Below are 12,368 nucleotides of genomic sequence, written 5' to 3'. Positions count from 1 at the left end.
AGCTTATAGAACAAGTCCATTCCCAAGTCGCTGCAAGCCCTATTATTCCAAAATTGCACAAATGTTGCATCAAGGGATTTTTAGTGTGAGATTTTAGCTTGCATAAGGATAACATTTGTTGAGGTGAACTCTGTAATCACTGATTATCTGTGTTTGGAGCAAATCCATCACTTAGTAACTATAAGCTGTATAATGACTAAACTTGCATAGGTATGCATTTAGGAATGCACACTTCTAGACATGCTTCTGATTCAGAATTTGAATTGCATTGTTTGGGTTCTATGTTGTTGAACAGATTGAAGTTTAGAGCAGGTCCATTCCCAAGTAAGTAGGAACACTGCATAGACCAAACTTACAAGCATGATGCATCATATTGCCACACATTTACCAGCCATGGATGCATGATTTGACATATTACCAGGATGAATTTTGTAGCAGGTACATTCCCAAGTAACTGGAACCTCGTCTTGAGCAATACTTGTTTGCATGATGCATCTATGGATGCACTATACAAGAAATTTTTCAGCCTAAGATTTGGGATCTGACATGCATATTCTGGTTGATCGATAAGTCCTATCTGGACCAAACTGATCTGGACCTAGATGTTGCATCGAATAATGAATGTTTTCTATCAGACTAAAGTGCTGAATCTTGCTGAGTTTCCATATGAGTGACCATATGTTAAATTTTAAGATCATCTGAGTGACTCGGGTGACTTATTGCCATCTTTTTGCCCATTGTGTGTTGATCTTCAGTCGTCAGTTAACATTTAAACCTTTCCAGCTTCTTCTCTGGAACCACTGAACCAATTTCAACCAAATTTGGTGTCAAACACTTTGAGCTTTAAACTTACTGCAATTTTTTAATATTACGATTTGAAGAATTCATTCTATACTACTATTTCAAATACTCTCAAAATACATTTACTTTTTCGTGACAGAAAGCAAAAAAAATATTCCTATGATTATTCCAAGTACAATGCTAATGAAGAAAGGCTTAACTAGATTAAAGTTCCTCAAGATTCAAAACCTGAATCTATCGTTTCATATTGCAACTCATCAACTGCTCAGAAACGTAGCAATTTTTTTAGATCACCTCGACAAAGTCGAGATGAGCTTATGCTATACCCCCGGCGTCGACAATAGCGTCGGTGTCCCGGTTAAAGTTTTAGGAACAAGTCCATTCCCAAGTAACTATAAGCCCTACCTGAACCAAACTTGCATGGATGATGCATCTAGGGATAAACACTACCACACTTGCTTTGGATACTGCATCTGACCTACATTTTCCAGTTGAGTGACCAGGTTAAAGTTTTTGGAGCAGGTCCACTCTTAAGTAACTATAAGCCCTACCTTGACCAAACTTGCATGGATGATGCATGTAGGGATGGACACTACCACTCTTGCTTCAAATGCTGGATCTGACCTAGATATGCCAGATGAGTGACCAGGTTAAAGTTTTTGGAGCAGGTCCATTCCCAAGTAACTATAAGCCCTACCTTGACCAAACTTGCATGGATGATGCATCTAGGGATGGACACTACCACACTTGTTTTGGATGCTGAATCTGACCTAGATTTTCCAGATGAGTGACCAGATTAAAGTTTTTGGAGCAGGTCCTTTCTAAGTTAATATCAGCCCTACCTCAAACAAACTTGCATGGATGATTCATCTAGGGATGGACACTACCACACCTGCTTCGGATGCTGGATCTGACCTACATTTTCCAGATGGGTGACCAGATTAAAGTATTTGGAGCAGGTCCATTCCCAAGTAACTATTAGCTCCACCTTGAACAAACTTGCATGGATGATGCATCTAGGGATGTACGCTAACCAACCTGCTTCGGAGGCTGAATTCGAACTAGATTTTCCACATAAGTGAATTTAACCATATTTTAACCAAATTAGCATGGATGATGTAGCTAGGGATGGTCACTTCCAGACTTGCTTTGGATTCTGAATTTGACCTACATTTTCCAGATGAGTGACCAGGATAATTTTTTTTTGGAGTAGCTATATAATATTATGGTCTGTTATGATTAAACTTGCATAGATGGTGCATCTAAGGATGAAAACTTCCAGACTTGCTTTGGATGTTGGAACTGACCAAAATTTTCTTGCTTAGCTAACAGGATAAACGTTTTTGAACATGTCTATTTCCAAGTAACTATAAGTCGTACTTTAACCAAACGTGCTTGGATATTGATCTTGGGATGTACCACTAACTAAAAAAAAGAATATGATGTGAAATTTGCCTTACTTAAAGATAACATTCGTCGAGGTGAGCTTCGTAATATTTGATTAACTATGTTTAAGAAATGAAAATAAGTGAACATTTTATTTTTTGAAACAGACTGGAATGCTATATTTCAATACAATAAAGATTTTAGATGTACCAAAGGGTTTCAGAAATTTTCCTCGACATAAAAATCAGCAAAATCGATCTCCGATTCTATGGATAGAAATGAAAGGTGTGATTAAATGAAAGGTATATATTACCTACAATTACAATATATCAACTGCAATATGAGTCATGAATGTTGAACGATATTATCATGACATTTTCATGTGTGCACAGGTTATAGGGCCAAAATAAAAAATACCTTTGTTTCCCCTAACGCGACCGACCCACTTAAATCGCGCCGACTGAAAAGTTTTTTTAATAAGATTATTCAAATATTTTTTTTATTGTTTATCAACTTTATAAAATACGGTTTTATCAAAATCTGTTTTTATCAGAATGGCGGCCTTTGTTCTACTCTAATTTGGCGCCCACAACATGTGCTCACAAAGGGTTAGTTCGTGTTATAAAACAGCGGCGACGTATTGATCTTATTATATATCTTTAACTTATTAGAATCCTACACTCTTGAAACATTTCGTGAATTGAATATATCATGATTCAAGAGTGTTTCGTTGGTATTTACAAATGTTTCTACTAAAATTAACGTACATGTACGTAGTAAGCACGGCAAAGCCTGTCTCAAGACCAGATGAGGGGCCCACCTTGTGTATACATATCAATAAACTTCACTGGATTTCATTCATTTGGATCTAATAAACAGTTCATGTATGATCCTATTTTTACTATATGGGACCATAGCAGTTGTAAATATGTCTTTGTTTACTTATTTCATCTTGATAAATATAATTCAGATGTCGTTTCTTCATTCCTTTTATTTATGGGTTAAACTTCGCGACTTTTTACAATAGATATATGGCATTTTAATCATTTTTAGATATGGTTTGGTTGAATTAAATATTGTTTATACATGTACACTCTTTCCAAATAGTGTAGAAATCTTTAAAATTGGCTTATGGTTCAACCTCCTGAGAAGTCCAACGCATTTTTCTTTAGTAAGGCCCTTGAAATTAGGTTGTTTCTTTGCTTTAAAATCCCTTTAAAATTGTTTGTCCGACATCATTTGAATATCTACCTGGTGGAGGGCTCCAGATTTAGACTTTTACTCGGCACCTATGGCCATTGATCATTAAGCATCAGTAAGGGATCTTTTTGATGCCAACATCTATACTGCGACACTGGACGTATTTTACGGTCTCATTCGACTGACCAGTCTCCACATCCCACATCGGGACATGTGACTTAGAATAAGCTCCTAAATTACGTCCTGACTCTAAAACAAAACACTCTATAATCACTGCGCCACGCGAAGCCCTTGACATTTTGCCTGTTTAAGCACTTGAAGATGATAGACAGGTATACTCGGATGTTCGATGGTTGAGTATTTGCGAATGTTGTCCTTTTGTAAATATTCGATTTCAATAAATTTACACTGGCCTGAGATATTTCACAAGTTCAAATGAATAATATTTGTGAATTAATTTACCATACTTGTTGCTTTTGAATTTCATTTGTATGATATTCAGTTTAAAAATCGGTTTCTTTCGTTTTTTCTTATTTAAAAAGATATTATTCAATTTTTCAGAATGCATTTTCATAACTGTTGTCAGAAAAAAAAAAAAATTTACCTACCTACCTACCCAACTTCCGATTTTAGGGTCGGGTTAGGGGAAACAAAGATATTTTTAATGATGGCCTAGTCTAATAATTTGTGGGGAAGGTCTATCAGCTGGCATCTCTTCCGAAAACTCTAGCAATAATCTCGTCACTATCCTAGGAGCATTGGATAGTATGCTGATTGTCTGGGCAATAAGTATTGCTATGTTGATCAAAATTTAAGTCAGAGAAGTTAACGAATAATCAGGAAAGGAAAAAAAAAATAGTTCTTATCATAAAACATTGTGTAATTTGGTTTAGCAAAAATGATCTAGTAAATGGAAGCTTAGAGTGGGATGGGGTACGTTAAAATTCTAGAGAATACACAATTAATTGTGTATTCCCTAGAATTTTAACGTACCCCATCCCACTCTAAGCTTATAATCATTCTAGGAAGGGATTGGAAAAATACAAATAAGAACACTTTGCTAAAAATTCCGATCTTTCTGAATTAATAATGATATTCTAGTTATACCCCTACACCGTATGTTTTCCATGAATTAAAGAGCTTTTCAATGCATTAGCAAATTGTTTGAATTGATTTCACGATTGCAGGCCCGTTGGAAGCAATTTCAGTTTTTTGGAAGGGGGGGGGGCACATTTTCAGTTGGGGGCACCATCAACTTCCAAAAATTCCTTGACAAGCAAAAAAAATTTTTGAAAGCAAACGTTTTCTAAGATGGTATGGTTTTTAAGAGGTGGAAAGAAATCTTAGACCAATGAGCACATTTCAAAAGATAACAACTCAAATCATCTCCAACTAGTAACTGCCAGCTTCATGCATATGAATCAACAACAAATTAATTGCGCATATTCAAACGCGGATAAGATCGCGATTTTGCGTCCGCTGCAGGTATTCACTAATTAACGTTTCAAACTTTAATTTGGAGATGTATTTTTTATCAGAAAGTTTTCAATATTCAATCGTTCGGTTTTTTTTCGACAGAGAGAATATAGATGTCATGTAAAAAATAAATAATAAGGCTGTGAAGAAGCATAATGATCACAAGAGAGAGAATACGAGAAATGTTTATGTCTCTGTTGTAAAAGAGACAATATGGAAAACAAATTACAGGTTCAATGAAAGACGTCCGTACAAATGATTTAACAGCTTTAGAAAAAGGGGAACATTATGAAAAGAAAGAAGAGAAATTAATTTAAAAAAAGAAAACAAAATAAAGTTAGAGTACAAGTGTTGGTTGGTTAGATTTTCTTCAGCTAATGGAGTTTGTCATATTACATCATACAGTGCTTACTCTGTGGATAGTACTGCTTCATCCGTATTTCATTATGTTTGCTGAAAATTGTGAAAAGACATTCATGTTACATCTTGTTTACTATTTAAGATTTTTGTTTTAGTTTTTCTTTTTTAAACATGAAAATAATTACAAAAGTATGTAGTTTAAATTTTAATTGAAAGTCTAGGAAAATAGATACGAACTCTTCAAGCTTTATTGACATTATGCTGTCTAAGAAAATATGACGATATTCTTAAAACTTTCAATAAAAAATCTTAACATTGTAGATGTAGAAGATTTTGAGTTTCTGCCCTGCAAACTTTTCAGCTATTAGATGAGTAGAAGTGCACATATGATTAGTATTTATTTTTTTATGTACATGCATTAAAATCGAACATAATCAAATCGAATTTGCTTTCAAGTCTCTCTCTCTCTCTCTCTCTCTCTCTCTCTCTCTCTCTCTCTCTCTAGCTAGCTAGGTAGCTGTCTGCCAGACCAATTTTTCCAGACAAAAAGTCTATAATACAACACCAAAAAAAAAATAAAAATAAAATAAAAAGGGTTTGGATGCAATTTTTTAAAAATGCTTGTAAACTGGAAAAGATTCCTTTTCTATTGATCATTATGGATGCAAGATTTAAATGTACAAATACGTACATGTATTATGTAGAGCGAAATACTAGCATATCATCAAGTGTGCCTATGCTGAAAAGGACAAGGTATGGAAACAGCCGAACTTGGCCCCTTATTCGATGTAAAAATCAAAACACAGTTAAAATTGTGATAGTTTGCAGGAAAAACTTTAAATCTTGCTTGTTTTAAAACCAGCAATAATTTTGATTGAAAGAGTACAGAGAGGCCACAAGAGGTGCCAAAGTTGGACATTTTTCAGAATTCCCTCATTTCTGATGGAATTTTGTCAAATTTGAGATACTTTTTACTTTGGGAAACATAGAGCACAAACTTGCCTATCTGAGATTTTTATACGTAAGAAGCATCTGATGCTAGTGCATTAAATATATAAATTTGGTAGATAGGCAAGCTTGTGCTCTGTGTTCTCTGAAACAAAATGTGCTATAAAATTGATGAAAATTTGCATAAAAATGAGAAAATTCGGAAATTGACATATTTTGTGACCTTCCTGTGACCTTTGTGTACCCCATAACTTAGAATCAATACTCATTTTGTAAGAGGGGTGACAAGAGGTTAGTAATTATGAACTTTTGCATCTCTCCTAGAGACACCACAAATCAGGGGCCAAAAAGGGGTCTTAGCCTATCTTGTCATTTGATAAATTTATTTTTCAATTTTATGTATTAAACTTACTGTTTAGACAAAACCAAATCAAGTCCTAGGAAAGGTCACCATGAGATGTTTATGCCTCAGTGAGTTGAAGAACTGGTCCTAAAGGAGACATCTATACGGTGTCTCCATGGCATCGAAAACAATTTAAGTAAATGGTTTATGCTATTACGCAAAATTATGCCGTGCTAGATTGTAAAAAATAATAAATCTAAAAGTAAACCAGGAAAAAAAAAGTTTTTTATGGATGCAAGTTATAAGTGTAGAGTGAATTACATCCGCATGCATGACTTAAAAAAGAATTATGATAAATTTGTCAATGTAATTTAAGGCATAAAAATTCTTTAAAATTGTACATCATTAAGGTCTTCCGTTTCCAACGGAAGACCTTCTACTGATTCTGTTGTTTCTTTTCCACTTTTATTAAGGTCTTCCGTCTTCACGGAAGACCTTATAGTGATTCTACTGTTTCTTACTATTATTAGGTCTTTCCACCTTTCTGTGGAAAGACCTCTTGAAATGCTTATGTTTATTATTATTATTATTATTATTATTATTATTATTATTTTTCTTCCCGGACTTTTGAAACCACAAGACTTATCGAAAAACTTTATAGTTCATGATACTGGATATCAAAAGTTATTCCGAAAAACGACCCCCCGTGTTTGACCTATGACCTCTTACGAAGTTATTGCCCCTATTGCAAGAATAGCTTGTTATCGCTACTCCTTTGAAACCGTAAACCATAGAGGTATGGAACCTTCACCAATGTCTTCCACTAATTGAGGGGACTCTTCATTCTTTTCATTGCGAAAGTATTTGTCAACCCCTTTTATGAGTTATTGCCCCTGAAAGTTTTTGATGTTCACGAATAATTAAAAATTTTCAAAACGATAAGTCGTAGAGACATAGGACCAACTGCATAAGATTCATTGACCTTTGACCTTAAAATATATGCAAAGGTCAAAGGTCAAGGTCATTCAAAATGTGTGAAATTCAGCTCTTTTTATATCTCTTTTGTCTTTCAACATATACTAAATATCTTTGCATCATTAATATGTCCTTTTAAAACTATTTCAAAGATTTCATACTTGTCCCCTAAGATTTACCCCTTTAAAAGTTATTGCCCCTTTTACTGAAAACCTTGTTATCGCTACTCCTCCGAAACCGTAAACCGTAGAGGCACAAAACCTTCACTAATGTCTTCAGGGTCTTTAGACACAACTTCAATCTATTCAGTGCGAAAGTATCCAATGACCCCTTATATGAGTTATCGCCCTTTAACGTCGTTACACTTACTATTAAACCTTATAACTTTAAAACAAAAGGTCGTAGAAGCATGGGGTCAAGTGCAATGTGACCCTTGACCTTTGACCTTGAATATTTGTTCAAGGTCAAAGGTCAAGGTCATTTCAAAATTTTTTAATTTTTCATTTTTTCTATCTTTCAAGCCATTTATGGATTCTTTTTGCATAAAAATTAACTTTAGGGAGTAAAATATGAAAAATATATGAAATTTAAAGAAGGTGGAAAGACATCTAATTGTTCGAGAACAATTAGTCTACTAGTTATTATTATTATTATTCTTATTTTTTCCCCCAAAATTTTGTGCAGGCGATTTCTCAAAAACTATTCAGTGTTTTTAAATGAAACTTTCAGGAATTATGTGTCGTCAAATGGACTTTGTTCGTCAGAAGAAAAATTTGGAAAACTCGCTTCTGGTGCCAAGTTATTGACAGTTTTCTGATTTTAAAATGAAATTTTGTCCCCCCCCCCTTTTCTTCAAAAATGGTTTAAGATATGAACTAGAGACTTGTTAGAGATGATAGGTTATGTCTTCTAGATGAGGGGAATTACCTTTTTGTGCGTCGTCAGTACTTCCGGTCGTTACCGGATGCGAATTTAAAAAAGTCGTATTTTTAAACTTTTTTGTTTTTCTATATTTTTCTTTTATTTTAATAAGGTTAATAGAGGCTCTTCTGAAAATGCTTAATATATAATTTATTTTAGAATTGATCAATCCAAACTCTAGATATTCGCATTTCTAAATTTGAAGCGGGTCCAAAATGGCGGCTGTCTCCGTAAACTCCGATAAGTAGGTCAGAATTTATGGAGTCAGCCGAGCGTTTGTTTGAAAGAAAGTTCCATAAGGATCAAAGAAATGTGAAGGAATTGTTGGATTTTCACATCACAATTACGTTGCAATTCTGTTTCGAACTAGAGTTTTAATCCGGGGTTTCCTCAAACGTCTACTATAATTGTTCTTGTCTGTATCTCAAAGTAGAAAAACGACATGACTACAAGTAAAAATACGATAACTACAACCTTTTGTTTTACACCACGGAAAAACTTATCCTAAACCATGGTTATAAGTAATAGCTTTTCAAGAAACTTGCCTGACTAAAGCAATCAATATATAGTAATTATTACGTGGCCATTGTTTTTTTCCCCATGCAGGCTTGTGTCATATTAAATGAACAGAAAAGACAAAAATAAGAAAACCATTTTTTTAAAGATTGTTTAATGAAAATGATTTAAATATTTTTTTCCTAAAAGTTGTTGTTATTGAACATAAATGGTATCAGATTCCTTGACCGTCGCAGGACGAGACATGTTTTTGGACGAAACATTCCAGTCTTTTCATGAATGTGTAACTAATCGGGATAGTCCACTTTGAGGGTAAACAGGAAAATAAAACTAGTAGAAAATCTTACCTAAATCACTGCTTTAATGTTACTTATCCATACGATATATAATAAGTACAATATGATAAGTATACTTTCTCAAGCTCGATATTCAGGTTATAAGAACATACATTTTGAAATTTCATTGAAGCTATCACCATTCAATAGAAAATACATTCCAAAGGATATGCGCGAATATTTACCCATGACGTTTCGCGCGAAATAATGAATCGTGATCAGCCTTTCGTAGTAGCCAAATGGTCTGATGCAGAAGTATATAGAAGTGCAGAAAAAGATTACATGGACATGCCTGTATATGGAATTACATGAAATAAAAAGTTGAATACATAAAGAATAAAAGAAAGTAAACAGTATCATCAGAGAATGGCTAAAGATATCAACATGAAACTTGCTGAGGTGATAGAGCATCAAATGTAGATATATGGATCGACCATTAATTTTCGTCGTTCTTACGTCCGGTCGCAAACGGAAGTGAATTCAAAAATGTTAAATTTGCAACTTTTTTTGTTTTTCAATATTTTTCTCTGGGATTTACAGTGTTAATAGAGAGTCTTCTAGGAGTTTTATGTATGTTTTCATCTTTTTGATTGAAAAAGTTTTTTTTTTATAAAATTCACTTCCGGTCGAGTGATTACCTGTCCTCAAAATTAGAATTTGTTCTCACAATATTGCTCGGCAACAGTAAACGACTGAAGTCTAAAACTTTCAGGTCTGATAGTCAGTCATCAGTTTATTTAAATCGCGAGAAAATCTTGTATCGCCGTACTTCCGGTCGTGACAGGAAGTGATCCAAAAAGTGAATGGTTAATGGTTAGCTTTCTTGGACTTTCACGCTGAATTTCTTTTATTACTTTTTCAAAGTGAATTTTTGTTTTTATTTTCAAAATCGGACGGAAGACCTCTCATTGCTCGCAATGAGTTTCTAGTTATTTTTTTTTTCTTACCGATTTTGTGCAGACGATTTCTCGAGAACGCCTCGATAGATTTTCACGAAACTTTCAGCAATGATGGCAAATGATCTGAACTTTATGCTTTTTTTTCATTTTGTCGTCGTCACTTCCGGTCGCGAGATATGGCCAATTTTCCATTTTGAAAATGGCATTTTGTCCGCGAGTGTTCTCAAAAACGGTTAGAGATTGAGTCTTGAAACTTTCAGGGATGATAGATTGTGACTTGTAAATTTGAGAAACCTGTATAGTTTTTGTTGCCGTGACGTCCGTTATCCACCGGAAGTAGTTTAAAAATATGCAAATTTTCATTTTTTTCTTATTGAAATGTTTTTAATAGAGGCAAATAGACTGTTTCGAGTCATATTATTTCCACCGGAAGTTATTTCTTCCGAACCGGAAGTAGTCGAAAAAATTCTCATTTTTCCTCGAAACTTTGAGGGATGATTCCTCCACACTCAGTGAGGAGTTATAAGTCATTTTGACTACTTCTGGACATACCGGAAGTGAATAAAAAAGACCGGAAGTTGTTTGAAATTGATAGATTTCACTCTTTTATGAGTTGCTAAACAATTCTGAAGAATTGATATGAATATTTTTTACATTTAAAGTTGTTTTACTTTCTTTTATCAATCAAAATTTCCCAATCAAGATTTTATCAGAAATCTAACGGAAGACCTCTCGTTGCTCGCAACGAGATCTCATCTAGTTTTAATTCTTTTTCTTCATTACATGTATTTGGTGTGGTGTGAGATATCATCATTTCAGAGTAAGTCTTAAGATATGGATTTGATTATCAGGGATATCTTCATCATTATAGGTAAGCATTACTGAGATGAAAAACTTGTCTGAATGAAATCGAAATATATGAACTATAAAAAAGAATAACATAAATTTAGTTAAATATGAATTTTAGCATGTGTATCCCAATACAAAGCGAATTATGTACAGCACACACCATGGACAGGCATGTGCTTTCTACGAAATTACCCTGCGAGCCACCACAAAATAGAGTGTAGTCCTGATGAAATGATTTACATAGCTCAACAAGAAATGAGAATTGGAGGAGTCACACCCAGTCAGCTTTCGACGCACAAAAGTCAATGCTCACAGTACGAGAACAAAACATCAGAAGAATGTTTGCGGTCAATTCCTGCAGATTTTGATGCAGATTTTACATCATATTTCAATGCATCCAAGAAATGCAATCGTGAGAGGATGTGCACCCTGACTTATAACGACTACTACAATTCAGTAATAAAATTTCTTCTGTCATGTGGACTCGGTGGAAACATCATTTTTCAAAATGTCCGCATTATGGCAAACTACGAATGTTTGCCAGGTAATACGCTTTAAAATAAACAATACTTTCCATTTGTAATTAATTAAATATTTAATGAACAGCTTTTATTCATTTTATAGCAAAAGAATTTATTCATATCGGAAACAATATAACAGTCAAAAGACGATGGATTGTGTATCTAGTGGCCAGTAATAGGTCAACATGTCGTGTCAGAGGAAAGATCCATGCATCGAGAATCTTACAGAAGATCCATGTAGAATTAAATATTAGTGATGGCAGCAACCAATTATGCACAGGTCACCCAGTTTCATATTTTTCTCCTCTCTATATCTTTCAAGCTTTTATATATAACAAGCTGTAAAGATTAATCTTAATGGTAGTTTCGATTTTTTTTCCATTTCATATGTTCTTTAATCATTTGAAGATTTGTTTGTCTTTTATTTTCTGTCATTCTTTTGCTTCATCTGTAAGCTTGTCTGTCTTTTAGTGAATGCCTGTTGATTGTAAGCTTGTGACAGTTATGGTCAAGTGTCTCTAGTTTTGTCTGGGAACCTCCAATTCATTTCCACTTCATTTGTCTAACAGCAAGAAACAGACCTGACATAATTAATTTTTAAAGCCAGTTTTGATTGTAATCCTTTATCTTGTTTCTTCTTCATGCACTTAATGGTGTTTAAAGGGCCTGATCTACCAACTGAGTTGATTTTTTTCTTTCTCATATTTGGTGAAGGTGACATACAATAATGAATTCTATTCGACATTTATTTCATTAATAATTTTGGAGGTTAAAGCTGAATATGATTCGTTAAAGGAAGAGATTGATCTTTGTCAATCACATTTCTCTTCATTCAGTG

This window comes from Saccostrea echinata, unplaced genomic scaffold (genome assembly GCF_033153115.1).
Source record: "Saccostrea echinata isolate AGI-Se365-2 ecotype Australia unplaced genomic scaffold, CSIRO_AGI_Sech_v1 ptg000009l, whole genome shotgun sequence".
NCBI classification, from domain to species: Eukaryota; Metazoa; Mollusca; class Bivalvia; order Ostreida; family Ostreidae; genus Saccostrea; species Saccostrea echinata.
The sequence above is the reverse complement of the archived record's forward strand: the minus strand, read 5'-3'. Positions refer to the sequence as shown.